Source organism: Sceloporus occidentalis, unplaced genomic scaffold, assembly GCF_023333645.1.
Source record: "Sceloporus occidentalis isolate IW3139 unplaced genomic scaffold, rSceOcc1.0.p SCAF_15, whole genome shotgun sequence".
Taxonomy (NCBI): domain Eukaryota; kingdom Metazoa; phylum Chordata; class Lepidosauria; order Squamata; family Phrynosomatidae; genus Sceloporus; species Sceloporus occidentalis.
Genome location: NW_028316995.1, coordinates 10,312,759 through 10,328,178, shown reverse-complemented (window position 1 = coordinate 10,328,178; position 15,420 = coordinate 10,312,759). Strand labels below are relative to the sequence as shown.

At 37.8% G+C, this 15,420-nt stretch overlaps 1 protein-coding gene across 1 annotated transcript in view; it reads left to right on the top strand.

Moving 5' to 3' along the window:
- LOC149303225 (kinesin-like protein KIF16B) overlaps positions 1-15,420 on the top strand; it is a 120,536-nt gene that overhangs the window by 87,298 nt on the left and 17,818 nt on the right. The window lies entirely within an intron of this gene.

Sequence of the window (15,420 nt, the reverse complement as noted above, 5' to 3'; positions counted from 1 at the left end):
GTACCTTTGCTAGGTAGCCTAGTAGGAGTTATGACGGGGCAGCAATAATACAGATCACTTTCTTCAGTTCCCTGGGCTAGTTAGAGGATATTAGAGGACCTCTCCAACTGGACCATAAGCCCTACTTCCCACAAAAGCAGGGCCTAAATCACAGTGCTGTCCCCTGGGAAAACAGGGCAGTTGTGGGTATATATTAGTGTGGGCAGTTCAGTCACTCAATCATTTGATTACCCATGTTAATTAATTAAAACACAAATCCGCCTGATCATTTCTGTGAAAATCCCTTAACCTTAGTCTATTGGCAATCTTGAGGACTGGTGTACTAATCACGGGAAACTTCACAAGAGTAGAGTTGTGATTTAATTCTCTCACTTGACTATCCATTATGGAGGGCTCTCACTGATACTTTGTCCAGCAGAAATGGTTTTGCTCTCCATGTATAATGCGTAATTGAATGTATTGAGTCTTTCAAGAACCTTCACTGATTAAACTACACGTTATGCAGGACCAGTCAAGCTCTTCATGTAGCAGAATTTCACTGGAGTTGGCTCTTCATAATGTATAGTCAAGGAACTAAAACACAACTCTCCTCTTTACTCTCCCTTTGAGAAAATGTATGTATCTGATGCAGCTGACCTTGCCCTTCCCGATTGGGTGCTCATTAAACAGTTTTTAAAATGCTTTAACATGTTTCAAACCTTTTGCAAGAAATGTAAGATGGTGTTTCACAACTGGGATATTGGATTATTTTATATGAAATATCTGTCACATCAAAAACATCAAAACGCATTGTGTAAGAAGATTCTTTTGCGGTGCTAACTTAACTCTACTCGAGATAAGAGAGCTGTAAGTAACCGAGCAATCAATTTCTCAACATATTTGCTGAGTGCTCTTGGGTACAGGTTGGGTGTATTTGGGTTTCCTTTGGGTTGTGACTGCATCCTTTTTATTCAATGCCTATGATGCCTGGCTTAGTGAATCAGCTTTCCAGCGGCCGCACCCTTTGGCACACAAGTAGTTAGCTCAATGATATATAAAATGCATCATATGATTTGACCCAGCAGTCTTACGGTAGTCCACTAAAGTCTAACTTGGCAATCTGACCCCATTTAAGCAAGCCAGCTTCCCTAAAGCAGCAATAAATCAAATAGTCAAGAATAAATTCTTATATGTTTACAGCCATATTTCTCAGAGACAGCTGCTTTTATAGGACTGTAAGACCTGCTATTATTTTTTATTCTTAAAAGCGCCTCTTTCCGTTCCATAAACAGCTGACTTTTTCCCCTTTTTTTTAACCTCTGTTTATTTGCTAACAGGAGTTAAGAAATATGGAGCTTTTGATGGATCCATCAAGTGCTATAGTGATTCATTAGACCAACAAATAAAAGTTAAGATGAAACACCATCTATACCCCCTGGTGGTTTTAATAAAGACATGCTGCCATAAATTAAAAAAAAAAGACACTTGGGACAAAAAAACCTAAAGTCTTTATCAGCCCTTCGTTCTAAAGTTTGCTCTTTAATAGTATTTGTGAAGATGCCTATATGACCTTTGAATTAGAAAAGACACAATGAAACTATTTCATCTCGTACTGCAACCTATTATTCTTCAATATCTTGGATATTGTCAACATGCTTTATGCAAAATATACCCCTACTTCCCTTGCAAGGTTGCATTGTTACCTTTTGTCTCTCTCCTCGTTTTTTTGATGCTTTATCGTTTATTAAACGTAATCTTTCTAAGCTTTCTTCCTTAGCTTTCCTTTGCATGGGCGGGCAGGCAGATAGCAGCCGTGGATTAGTGTTGAACACTGTGTATGTAATTTATGTAGGCTGTGCTTGTTGATTAGATGATTGCCATTCAACTCCAAATGTTTTTCCCATTCATTAAATGGAAGCTGTGTACATATTTTTTTCACATATCAAGGAAAACAATTATATTTTGTATTGTCAAATTTTCCCGAAAGACGCATTGGATTTGCCTTTTTTATTGAATGTTAATGTTTATCTGCTCCTTTAGCCCTGTAATTTCTGCCGGTGGTTAAATACTCCTTAGCAATGGGTATTAACAATGCTTTGTACAAGTACGTAGCACTGTTTATTTGTTGCTTCGTTTACCTGGTTTAGGATCCATACCAAGCACTCTGGTTTTTTTTTTTTGGAAATGAAAAAAAAGGTTACTGCCTCTTAAAATTTGTCTACTGTGATGCTCCTTGGTTTTTGTAGCAGACTGACAGCTGGGGACTCTTTATGACTTTTTGGATATCTCTATTGGAAATCACTTGGAGAATCCCCAAACCACGGGGTTGTTGGAGTTTGCGATGATTACAGACAACTGCACACAGCATACAGGAAGACAGTGTGTTATTTTCCTGGCTTAGATCTAAGTTATACTCCACATGGTCAAATTGTACTTGCTGTGTCAGGTATTATTATGCAGAAACACAGAACATGATGGCATTTGACATCTAGTCTTCCAATTTTTCCTGTTGTGAGAACCTGAAACCTTATTCAGTCCTTTGTCTTGTCTTATATTCTGGAAATGCGAATGTCTTACACATGCATGTTTTCATTCCCTCACTGTTTTAACTTCTGCCACTTCTCTCCTTTATTCTCCAAGCTGTACAATCCGTTAGTCCTTGCTGTTCATTTTTAATTTGCAAACCATTCACCATTTCAGCGTTCCTTCTTCTAACCCCATCCAGAATATCTATATCTTTCTAGAGATGGGGTCTCCAGAACTGTACAGAATACTCTTTGAAGCTTGAGCCGAGATTTTTGAAGAACCACCTCTCTCTCTTTCTGCTGCTCTTTCTTTACATTGCTTGTCTACCTTTAAGTCTTTATGTAATTTCAAATAAATACTCATAGTAATATTAAATATTACATTTTCGGTTTTATATATATATATATATATATGTATATGTAAAAGGGTGAAGCCGTATTAGTCCAGTAGACACGATGTCAAAAAATAGAGTATTGCAGAGTATGCGGTGATACCTTTTTTATTGGACTAACATAATATTAAAAAGACAAGCTTTCGAGAGTTATCCTCCCTTCATCAGGTCCGAATCAACTAATCAACATGATAGAGGTTACAACTTAAAACAAGCGATGGTATAAGGGGGGGGGGGTTGAGTGGGGTGTCGTAAATAATAGGTCTGGAGGTGAGAAATGCAGATAGGTAGAGAGATAACCCAGGGACAGAACAAATAAACTTAGGGAAACCAATAACCATATAAAACATCAAAGATAATAACAGCAATTAGACACACATTGGATGTTTAGATGAAGTTCTGGTAGTGTGTAAGGAAGCCAGAATCCACATTAAGTCCCTCTTTTATGGTGTTAAAATGTGTAATCATTTTCATCTCAAATGTTTTTCTTTCCTGAGAGTCTCTGAAATTTCCTTTGAGTACTTTAATTTTTAGGTTTTGTATGGAGTGCAATACCGGGGTGCAATATTTTTCTTCCTCATGGTTTTTGATGGAGCTTCGGTGCAGGTTCATTCTAAGGTGCAGCTTAAGCCCCGTTTCTCCAATGTAGCACCCTTTGTCACATGCAGAGCATCATGTACACCACGTTTGCCGATGTATATGAGTAAGAATCTTTGATGCTGTATGTTTTGTTGTTGTGACTGGCTGTGTTGCTGTCACATATATGTTGGCAAAGTTTGCAGCGGGATTTGTTGCATGGTACAGTGCCATTCTGTGTATGCTCCTGTTCTGGGGCCAGTTTGCTGCGCACTAATCTTTTCCTCAGGTTTGGTGGTTGTTTGAATGCCAGTATTGGGGGCTGAGGGAATATTTTTTTCAGTATGGGGTCTTCTGAGAGTATCGGCTGTAGGTCTTTAATAATTTTGCGTATTTCCTCAAGAGTTGGGTTGTAGGTAACTACCAGAGGGATCCTGCTTGTGTTATCCTTTTTTTTGTATTCTAGAAGCTTTTCCCGTGGTGTTCTTACAGCAGATGAATTTTTTTTGGATATAGTTTTTTCCTTGTAGCCCTTCTTCTGAAATGACTCTGCCAGCGCGCCCAGGTGTTTGTCTCTGTCCTGAGTGTCAGAGCAGATACGGTGGTATCTGATGGCTTGGCTGTAAATGACACCTTGTTTAGTGTGTTTGGCATGAAAGCTTGAATTGTGAAGGCAGCTGTACCTGTCTGTGGGTTTTCTATACACGGAAGAGTGAAGAAAGCCAGAGTTGACAGTTATGGCGCAGTCCAGGAAGCTCACACTGTGTTTTGAGAAATTCATTTTGAGTTTTATAGATGGGTGGAATGAATTGAAAGATTCGTGGAATTTTAAAAGGTTTTCTTCTCCTTCTGTCCATATTATGAAGATGTCGTCGATGTAACGATAATATTCATGCGGTTTGTGGGGGTGAGTGGCTAGGAATCTCTGTTCCAAGTCAGCCATAAAAAGATTGGCATATTGCGGTGACATTTTGGTGCCCATGGCTGTCCCGGTCATTTGTAGGTAGTTAGTGTCATAGAAATTGAAATAGTTGTGTGTCAGTATGAATTCTATGAGCTTGGCGATGGTTTCACTATCATATTTTTGTGTGGCATTGCTGGAGGAGAGGAATTTGATGCAGGCCTCAATACCATCTTTATGGGGGATGTTGCTATATAAAGACTCCACATCCATGGTTGCAAGTATAGTATTGGCAGGAAGGTTACTAACTTGGCTCAGTTTATTGAGAAAATCAGTGGTGTCCTGTATAAAGCTCTCAGTGCTGATAACTAGGGGCTTAAGAATGTTTTCTATAAGGCCAGATATAGATTCAGTAAGAGTTCCCATACCTGTAATAATGGGCCGTCCTGGGTTGCCTGGCTTGTGGATTTTGGGCAGCATGTAGAAAGTGCCTATTTGAGGATTTGAAGGCACAAGATTTTCCAATTCTTGTTGCATGTGTTTTGAGAAGGATCTGATAAGTTTGATAAGATCTTCTGTATATTCCCTGGTGGGGTCCTGGTTCAATTTTTTTGTAGTAGAATTAATCTGCCAATTGTCTATTTGCTTCTGCCATGTAGTCCTGGGTGTTCATGATGACTACTGATCCGCCCTTGTCAGCTGGCTTGATGATTATGTTTTTATTATTCATTAAATTATTCAAGGCATTTCTTTCTGGAGGTAGGAGGTTGTGTAGCATTTTTTTCTGTTGTGTGGTAGTGAGGGATGCTACTCTTGTGCGGAAGCTTTCAATATAGTTGTCCAATTTCATATTACGTCCTGTTGCAGGTGTAAAGTCTTTGTTCTTTTTTCTCCCATTATTAACCGGACTGGGTGTGGTGTATTCTTTCTCAAAGAAAAATTCCTTAAGCCTCAGTCTTCTAAAAAATTCCTCCAAGTCTGAGTATAATTGAATGTGATCCAGTTTTGTGCTTGGACAAAACGTAAGCCCCTTGGACCTGTTTTCTCAGGTATTGATAGATTATGGTTGGAGAGGTTAACAATTTCATTATTGTCTGTGTTGCTTTCATGGTGGTTAACCTTCTTAGCTTGCATAGGGACATTGACACTTTCAGTGGATAAGGTTGATCTTTTTTTTGGAATGTCTTTGTTCTGTGCAAGGTTTGCCAGTTTCTTCTTTTTTTTTCCTGATGAGAACTTGTTGATTTTTTCTGTAGAAATATTCCAATTGTGTTTCCAATTTTTTAGCTTCAGGTGAAAGTTGTAGAAGATTCTGGAGTAAGGATTGTCTCTGGTCGTATATTCTTTGTTTACTTCCATATAGCTGATGAATTAGGATGTTACATAGTTTCTCACTGCTTTGTCTGCAGATGTTCTCAGCTGCTGGTGAGTTGTAGGTTGTTGAAAGTGGGTTCTTAATACTGATTCCCTTCGGGATGAGGTTCATTTTCTTACACTGGGTAAGAAAAAATATATCTTTGTTGATCTGGGTTTCTTTTCTAATCAGTTTGATTATTTGCTTCTTTAAGAGGCTGTATTCGGTCTCACCTCCAGACCTATTATTTACGACACCCCACTCAACCCCCCCCCACCCTTCTCTTATACCATCACTTGTTTTAAAGTTGTAATCTCTATCATGTTGCTTAGTATTGCTTCGGACCTGATGAAGGAAGGATAACTCTCGAAAGCTTGTCTTTTTAATATTATGTTAGTCCAATAAAAAAGGTATCACCCCATACTCTGCAATACTCTATTTTTTGACATCGTGTATATTAGGGCTGCAACAACTAATCGATAAAATCGATAATAATCGATAATGAAAATCGTTGCCAACGAATTTCATTATCGATTAGTTGAATCGATTTTTATCGATTAAAAAATGAGGGTTTTTTCAGAGCTCTGAAAAATACCCCTCATTATATAAACCGTTTCAGCAGCTCCTACTTACCAGTCCCTCCCTGTAATCACTGTGACAACTGGCCCCGCCCCCTTCCTTCTCCCAGAAGGCCAGAACCACATGGCTGTGACACTCATCTAACTGTAAGTATAAAATTAATATTTGGGCTGCTGAAAGTTAGGGGAGGTGGGGTTTAATTTAGGGCCAGTTATGTTTAATGGGGTGTTTAGGGTTAATTTAGGGGCAGCTATGGTTAATGGGGTGTTTAGGGGCAGCTATGGTTAATGGGGTGTTTAGGGTTAATTTAGGGGCAGCTATGGTTAATGGGGTGTTTAGGGTTAATTTAGGGGCAGTTATGGTTAATGGGGTGTTTAGGGTTAATATAGGAGCAGCTGTGGTTAATGGGGTGTTTGGGGTTAATTTGAGGCAGTTGTGGTTAATGGGGTGTTTAGGGTTAATTTAGGGGCTGTTGTGGTTGATGGGGGTCTTTAGGGTTAATTTAGGGGATGCTGTGGTTGATGGGGGTCTTTAGGGTTAATTTAGGGGATGCTGTGGTTAATGGGGTGTTTAGGGTTAATTTAGGGTAGTTGTGTTTGATGGGGTATTTAGAGTTAATTTAGGGGTAGTTATGGTTAATGGGGTGTTAAGTGTTAATTTAATGATGAGGACTGAGGGTTAATTTAATAAAGTTAACTTAAGGTGCAGTTAGAGGTAAAGGGGGGCAGACTAAGGGGAATCTAAATCCTGGGGGCAGTGAAGATTAACCCAGTACTTATTTATAAAAGTATGGTGTCAGTGTGATGCGAACAGGTCTGTGACTCTGAGGGGACTATGAGATATCTGGGGGGTATAAGGCATATCTGGGGAGGATGGAGTGACATATCTGGGGGTATAAGGCATATACAGTGGCATATCTGGGGGTAGAGTGGAGTGGAATATGTGAGAGGCAGCGTGGAGTGGTATATGTGGGAGGCAGCGTGGAGTGGTATATGTGGGAGGCAGCGTGGAGTGGCACATGTGGGAGGCAGCATGGAGTGGAATATGTGGGAGGCAGCGTGGAGTGGCACATGTGGGAGGCAGCGTGGAGTGGCACATGTGGGAGGCAGCGTGGAGTGGCACATGTGGGAGGCAGCGTGGAGTGGTACATGTGGGAGGCAGCGTGGAGTGGCACATGTGGGAGGCAGCGTGGCATATGTGGGAGGCAGCGTGGAGTGGCATGTCTGGGAGGCAGCGTGGCAAGCCTGGGCTCAAATGTGCATGTGGGAGGCAGCGTGGAGTGGTATATGTGGGAGGCAGCGTGGAGTGGTATATGTGGGAGGCAGCGTGGAGTGGTATATGTGGGAGGCAGCGTGGAGTGGTATATGTGGGAGGCAGCGTGGAGTGGCATATGTGGGAGGCAGCGTGGAGTGGTATATGTGGGAGGCAGCGTGGAGTGGCATGTCTGGGAGGCAGCATGGCAAGCCTGTGCTCAAATGTGCATAAATTGGGGGGGCTGGTTGGGAAATAAAGACAAGAAATGCATTTAATCAGTTGTTTTTTTTATTCTGCGTTTGTATTTAACATCATTTGTTTATTAAATTATTTTAAATAAATGAAAAATGTACATTTTTTTATCTGATTAATCGATTAATCGAAAAAAATAATCGTTAGTTGCAGCCCTAGTGTGTATATATATATATATATATATATATATATATATATATATATATATTTCATATTATTTAGCTGGTCCATGCTTTTAAGTGAAAACCACCTTTAAAATGCATAAAAAAGTATTTGTTCAAAAATTTGAATTGTAAATAGGTAAGTATACAATTTGAAAAACATAATTATGTATCTGGATAAAACCGCTTTGGTTCAATTAAGAATTAATCGCTTTATGTCAATCCAAGAGAGCAATAATTAATTTGTCACAGTTAATAAATGTAACCGGTTGCTAAGATGCAGTGAAATTGTCAAATGCCATTTAATGTTTTAATAGTAATGTGAAGGATTGCAAATAAGAGGTTGGAATAACAAATGCACACCACACAAAAACCTAATACTTAAAAAGTTAAAGGTATTTGAAAGTTTAATGCAAGCTTCATAAATTTCTCTACATTCCTTGCTTTCAATATTATTGTTCTTCCAATATTATTTTTTCATAACCTTAGTTACTTATTTGAAAACAATTAAATATCTGCTTACTTTCTGCAACTCTCCTTAGTGATCAATATTAGTGGCATTGCTCAGTCCGGCGCTGTCCATGGTGCTGAAGTCTCTTTAAGGCATATGATAGCTGCGTGGTTCCATTTCAAATTTTACTTGTCAACATCCATGTGCTTCTTTTTGCAACCAACCCCCCCATGCCATGTGCCATGCAGGAGATGTGTTTGACCAGTCTCTCCTGGTACCTTATTGTTTAGAAGGGGCATCAGGGACATTGCGGTAACTTGTCTTATCTTCGTGATCTCCATAAACAAAGCAAATAGGTTTAGGTGGGCAGGCTTAGAATCCTTACTCCTCGTCCAGACTTCAAGACTCAAATGCTTAAAGGAAGTGATGCATAAATACACTGGAAACAGGATGTGATGTCAAATCTCAACTAAGGTGGATGCGGGAAGAGTCACCTCCCAGCAGTGAGCTATTCTCAGATGTGGAGGCCTAACAGTGGGTGAGATCAAAGTGTGTGGAAGGGGATATATATATATATATATATATATAATATATATAGAGAGAGAGAGAGAAAAAAAATGGGGGTCATTGTTCTGTGGGGTTTGGCTGTGTGTATTTGGGATAAATGTTAACTTATAATAAATAGCTTTTTAATGTAGACAAACTATTGTGAACTAACTTTCATTTATATTAATTTGATGAAACATCACAAACATTACATTCTCCCTTTAATAATGTATGGACATGTTGCATTCTATGTGCATTAACGATGATCTCATAGATTTGTGTGCCAGAATGTGGACAAAAAACTTGTCTGCTGTTAAACACAGCGGACACCACATGTCCACATGTCTTTTCCATCATTACTTTACTCTGGAGGGGTGGTATTTATTTTAGAACATAATGTTAAAGAGAGGTTGTGGCGCAAAATGGTAGTGTTACTCTGTTCTATTTAGAGCTTGGTGGGTAGTAGATTGCATTAGGAAGATTAGATATTATTCTTCGTTGTGACTTTCCACACAATAGTTCTGCCAGTTAACTTGCTCAATCAATTTACTGAACATTGACAAGGGAAGCCATATTAATATCTAATGTGCCGTGAGTTCTACTGTTGATGTATTCCTGTAGTCAAATGGATACCACATCTGTGGTGTTAGATACCACAACATCCAGTGGTCGGTCACATGCAATACCCCTTAAAACATGTGTGTTAGTTTTTCCAGTATTCCCTTTTAATTTCCCATCGCATTGGCTAGGTAAAAGCTCTAATTCTTTTCCTGCCTCCCTGTTTGTGGAAGAGTGGGAAGCGGTTAAAAATACTATTAACATCTTTACATGCATATATCAAACCTTTTGATATTCTTGGATGTATTCCTCAGGCCCGGGTGACTTCTACACTTTTAATTTTCAATGTTCTTTTGGAATTTATTTTTCTGCAAATAGACTCTTGGTCCACTACATTACCATTTATATTTTTTTTTTTTTCTATACAGAGACTCCTCACCTTCACATTCAATTTCAAAAACCGTACAAAAATAATTATTGTTACACAGACCATTGTCTCCTTCAGTGTATCTGCCACATTTTAAGTATTACCTATGATCTCCTTTTATTTCTCTGTCTCTATATAGCAAAAAAGAAAGTTGTGGCTGGGTTTAAATTGGTTTTGTTTGCGCTTCAGACTTTGGTACATCTTATACTCTTGATACTTTTTTCCTCAGCTTTATCAGAACTCACCTGCCTGTAATTTTATTATTATTACTATTAAAATTACTTATTTTTATTTAAGATGTTTTTTTAAGATAAAGAACTCTGTATATGCCAGTACATTGTGAGTAAATGTGATTTTAAGAATGTTTCCATTTTTTTTACATTCATTTTATATTCATTTGTACTTAATTTCAATTATTTTCTTTTTTTCTTCTTCTTGTTCAAAAACATCTTATAAATTTAGCTTCTCATGTCTAAAACTTATGCTACACTTTCCCATAATGTTTTGCTTTCTTTATAAGTAAGAGTTACTTTGTTCTTCAGTTCTTAAGTTGATACTTATTGGGGATACAAAGAAAAAGATGTACTTGCGTAAGCTTTCAGGACCTCAGGTCTTTTCTTCCGATAAAAAAAATTTGCTCTTCTATTTAATTTTTAATTCCCCTTTTTGTCATTTCTATCAGAGAGTGGAGTTACATAAGAAGCGTCATAGTATACATGGACATTTAGGGAAGATGGTGGTTCCGTTTTATAGTGAAAATGACAATTGGAAAAATACTGCACTTAATGCAATTAGGAGTTTTTGACTCTTCATGGCCTTTTATGTCATATGGACCCCTCAGATATATATATTTAGTACATCATATTCATAGAATAACAGCGGTAGAGAAGGTTTGTCACTAAAGAGAACAATTTCCAGTCTATCACACCTTGTTAAATATCCCTGCTTAGGGAGACATTCCAACCATCCTATGCACTTTAATTCATATGATAGCCGAGCGCTCCCTGTAAATTTCCTTGAAGTCCCTGTTGTAAATGCCGTACAGGAGATGTGTTCGGCTGGTATACTTACCGCCGGTCAGGAAAGCACTGCCTTTGAAATGCCCATCGACACACGAGTCTTGGAAATCTTGCCCGAGTGCCTATGACAGCTTAATGTGGTGGAAGGAGGCAAGTATCTCGCAACATGCGCAGTAATAGGCAGCAAAAGCTTTCAGCCCAACTGGGGAATACATAGATAGCATTCTGTGAGGAACCCCTCTATACATTTGCATTTAGTGCATACAAAGGTTGTAGCGTACCTTCCAAAATCCATGACGCAATGTTTCTTTAGTTGATGTGTGATTCATGTAGGTTTGTTTTTAAACGTTATGTCTGTATGAAGTGGGCATTTATATAACATATTATATTTTTGCAGCTTATTCCATAGATATCCCTAAAATACAATAATTTTTTTCTACTTTGCAAGCCGTGTGCTTCTCCTTTATGTAGCAATGCTATTAACCAAACACATATTTTTCCTTTTCTTCCAATTCTTCATTTTTACATGAACTGGATATTCAGGAGTCTGAAATAGCACATTTGTTGAAATCCTCTAAAAAGTTACAAAATCTTTACTTTCTTTTCTGCTCAGATTCTAGATCTAAAGCCATTTTTCTAAATTTAAAACTGAAGAATTTTAAGTGTTTCTTAAGCATTCGTTTGCAAGTTACTTTTCTGAAGTCTTCAAAAAGAAAATCTAGGTGCAAGTTTCCCTTTCATTCTACACAAAAAAGGAGAAGCAGACGTTTCCTACGGCTGCAGAGGATGTCTGCTCTTCTTATTTTTCCTCTTTAACTCGCTGTCAAAAAAAACTGGTGACAAAAGTATTGTAATGGATTATGGCCTCAAAGGTAAAAATTAGTGTAACATATGATGCCATGTAGCAGTTGTAATGCAAATGTGATCTTGATTCATTACCAATCTATATGATTTTAGATTTTAATGAAAATTTTTAAAATACCAATATGGGGACGTTTTACATTACGGAGAAGATGGTAGATACGTGGAACAGCCGCCCAGCAAAAAGTGGATTATTACATTAAGGGAATTTAAACATTCACAGGATAGCCAGATGGCATAAGCCAGGACCAAGTCTTTACAGCAGGAAAAAAAGCCAAGCAGACTTGATGGGCCGAATGGTTCTATGTTTCTATATAAGACCAAACTGTAAAATCCTACATTACAAGTGTGTCTTACTGTGAAATATTTATCAGCACAGACCTGGTCTCCCTTTTTTTACCTTCATCTTATGCTACAGGTTAAAAGCTTTCCATTAAAAACCTAATAATGGTAGCTGCTTAATATTATTTTCAAAAATATCAATAATAACATGAATTCCTATCTGCATAATCACAGAGGAAAGTAGAATGCATTAAGCACTTGTAGTATTCGCAATTAAAGCAATTTTTTCCCACTCCCTGTTGAAGGTGATATATTTTATATGGGAGCTAATGGAAGCTTTCATGGATCGTGAATGCAGATGACTGATATGATTAAGATGTAGCTTAAACTGCCATTTGTGTAACTGTTATGTTCATTTAAAATGATGGGGCACATGAGGACTCCATATTGTGAATTATTTTTCCAAGTGCTGTATATGCAGCAATCACGTCGGTGGAACTCGCACTGTAGACCACATGTGATGTAATGATGTGGCGGTAATATGTCTTTCCTGCTACAGCCTATTCCACCCCACAATAATTAAACTCAACATTCCATATAGTTACCCCAATTTAAATACTCTCCCCCCATAATTACCACTTCGCAGCAGAGGATATACATTAAAAAAATCATTAATTACGCACCAGCTACATTCTCTACATCACACAAAACAGTGCAGTCATATTCAGCCCTGCTAATATCCATCTCTGCCTGTTAGTGATGGAAATATATACTTCATTTTAGGGGTTAATTGCTGTGAGTGTGTGCAATAATGTTATATATCGGAATTGTCATTGTTATAATGAGCTGATCCATCATGGACACTAATTACTGCATCTGAATGTGCCAACCAAATGTATGTGTGTGTGTATACGGTACAGTATATATACTAGACATGTGCATGGCAAGCAAAATCATTCGGGTGAAATTTTCATTTCCTAATGCTTGTCCCTCCCCTTGGAAATACTGATTGGCCAGAAGGAACAACTCCCACAGGTTGTTGCATCCATCAATCACAGCCATAACAATCAATGATACCACCCCCATTCTTTTGGCTACTTCTGCCTATCGGTTATTTATATGTACCCCACACACACACAGTCCCTTCCACTTTACCATCTCAAGGAGCGCCAAAACTGTTTGTAATGGCGGCTACACGTGGCAACAGATCCTAACCTTTGCAATTCGTTTTTGTCAATTTCATTGGAGATCGTCCTCGTTTTTGTCAGTTTACTACGATCGCACGAAACAGGCAAATCCTGTTAAACATAAAGATTGTATGAAATGAATGCACAAGTCTAATAACATATATATAGGGTTTTTTGGCCGTTGGCACGTCCTGTTTCTGAAAATGATTACATTATGCTCATGTGTTAACGTTCTCATTCCAGGGTGATGTCTCATGGTCCTTAAATTCAAACCATTTTACACACACAGAATTTGCACATGGAAACTGCATAATATGAAATATGTTTTATTGTGGACGCTAGAATTTAAGTAATTGATCCGTAGATTTGATTGAATGAATGTTAATTACACATGTGTAAAATATGAAGAATGGACAGTTAAAATTAATGGTCCAGATATAAGTAAGCATGCATGAATGTGCTTTAATAGGTGTAATATCCATATTTAAACACATAAAACGTGATTTTATTACTCTTTATATGAATACTTGCCAACTTTTCTTCTTATTTTAGACTTTACATGACTGTATAGGCCTTCCTAAGACATACATGCAATTGAGCAACATAATATTTATGTATATATACATATTATATATACACACACATATATATATATATATATATATATAAATATACACTAACACCAACAAATTAAATGTGAATTGCTTTTCTTTGAAATCGCATATTAAGGTCATGCCATTTTTATAATAGGTTGACTGTGCTATTATAATGAAATATAAAGTAACTGTAATATACTAATTGTTACCTTACTGGTATAAGTTATTTGATTTTGTATTGGTACTTATGCAAGGTGTGTTATCCTTACCAACCGCCTTGTGTTGGATTCCCGTACCCTATAAGTTTTATTTAATGCCATGCTGTTCTCAGCTTGAGGAGACTGAGGAAAGACTACATCGGAAGCAACTAGAATACACTGGGGGGGGTTTCTTCTCCTTCTATGGGCCGGGTACAAAAGCAGATATAAGTGAATAAAAACTAAGAGGGGTTTATAACATGAAATAACAGAAAAGGGTTTTGTACTCTGCATGAGAAAGGACAATGAAGGTATTTAATAAAGCATGTCATTAATGTATAAGTAAAATGTGTTTTGCTTGTGTGTAAATGTCTGGCTATGTTGCTCACTGCTCCGGGAAGACAATGTCGTGATGAGCGTGCACGTGCAGAGCCTGTTTTCAATCGATGTGGCCATTTCACAGGGAAGCTATTTTCTATGGCATTACGTCTCAGGCTGGGCAAGAATCTTGCAAACTGTATTTTTGTAATTCTACTAGAAATCCTTTATGATATATTCTTTTTTTTTAAAAAAGCTCTTGGAGGAGCTACCCGTCTGACCTAAATGACTGGGTTAATTCCAGATCTTGATGACTAGTAAATACTTTGTTATGACAATAGTTAGTCAAAGCATTATGATTTTAAAATAATGGTGTCTCGTATGTACAAAACAGCCAGTTGTTTTCTGCCTTTAATGGCTAAACTCTCTGTATGACTCCTTATTTCAACCTCTTTCTCTCACTAACCTCTCACTCCTGGTTCTCTCCAGATAATTTGTTCTTCTCATCCAGCTACTCCCTTTCTGGCTTGCCTTGATAATATGAGCCGTAAATATGGAACGCCGTTCTGAGATATATGATCTGTGTTCCATTCTAATTATCAGTGTCTGCTTCTGATTTATTTCTCAGATACATGTTTAATTTTAGCCCTCATTAACTTTACACCAACACTCTTTATCACATTTACAGATTTTTTTTGTCTTAAGAGACAGAAAGTGAGCTTGGGGCCCTACCGAAAATAGGTTCAAACAAAACTACTCTATCATTCTATCACTTTCCACTGTGTCTCATTATTATCGCCTGTGTCAATAATTTAACACATTCCTCTTAGAATGTTTTATTGATTAAATGGCTGTGTGTTTTATTACAATAAGTTTATCTGTTTAGTTAACGGCTTTAACTATTCATCCAAATTTTCCAATGCACAAAGTAGGTTTTGCTGCCAAATGCATTACCGGAGGGGTAACAAACTGTATTATAACCTTAGTATAGTTTATTAGGAGGAA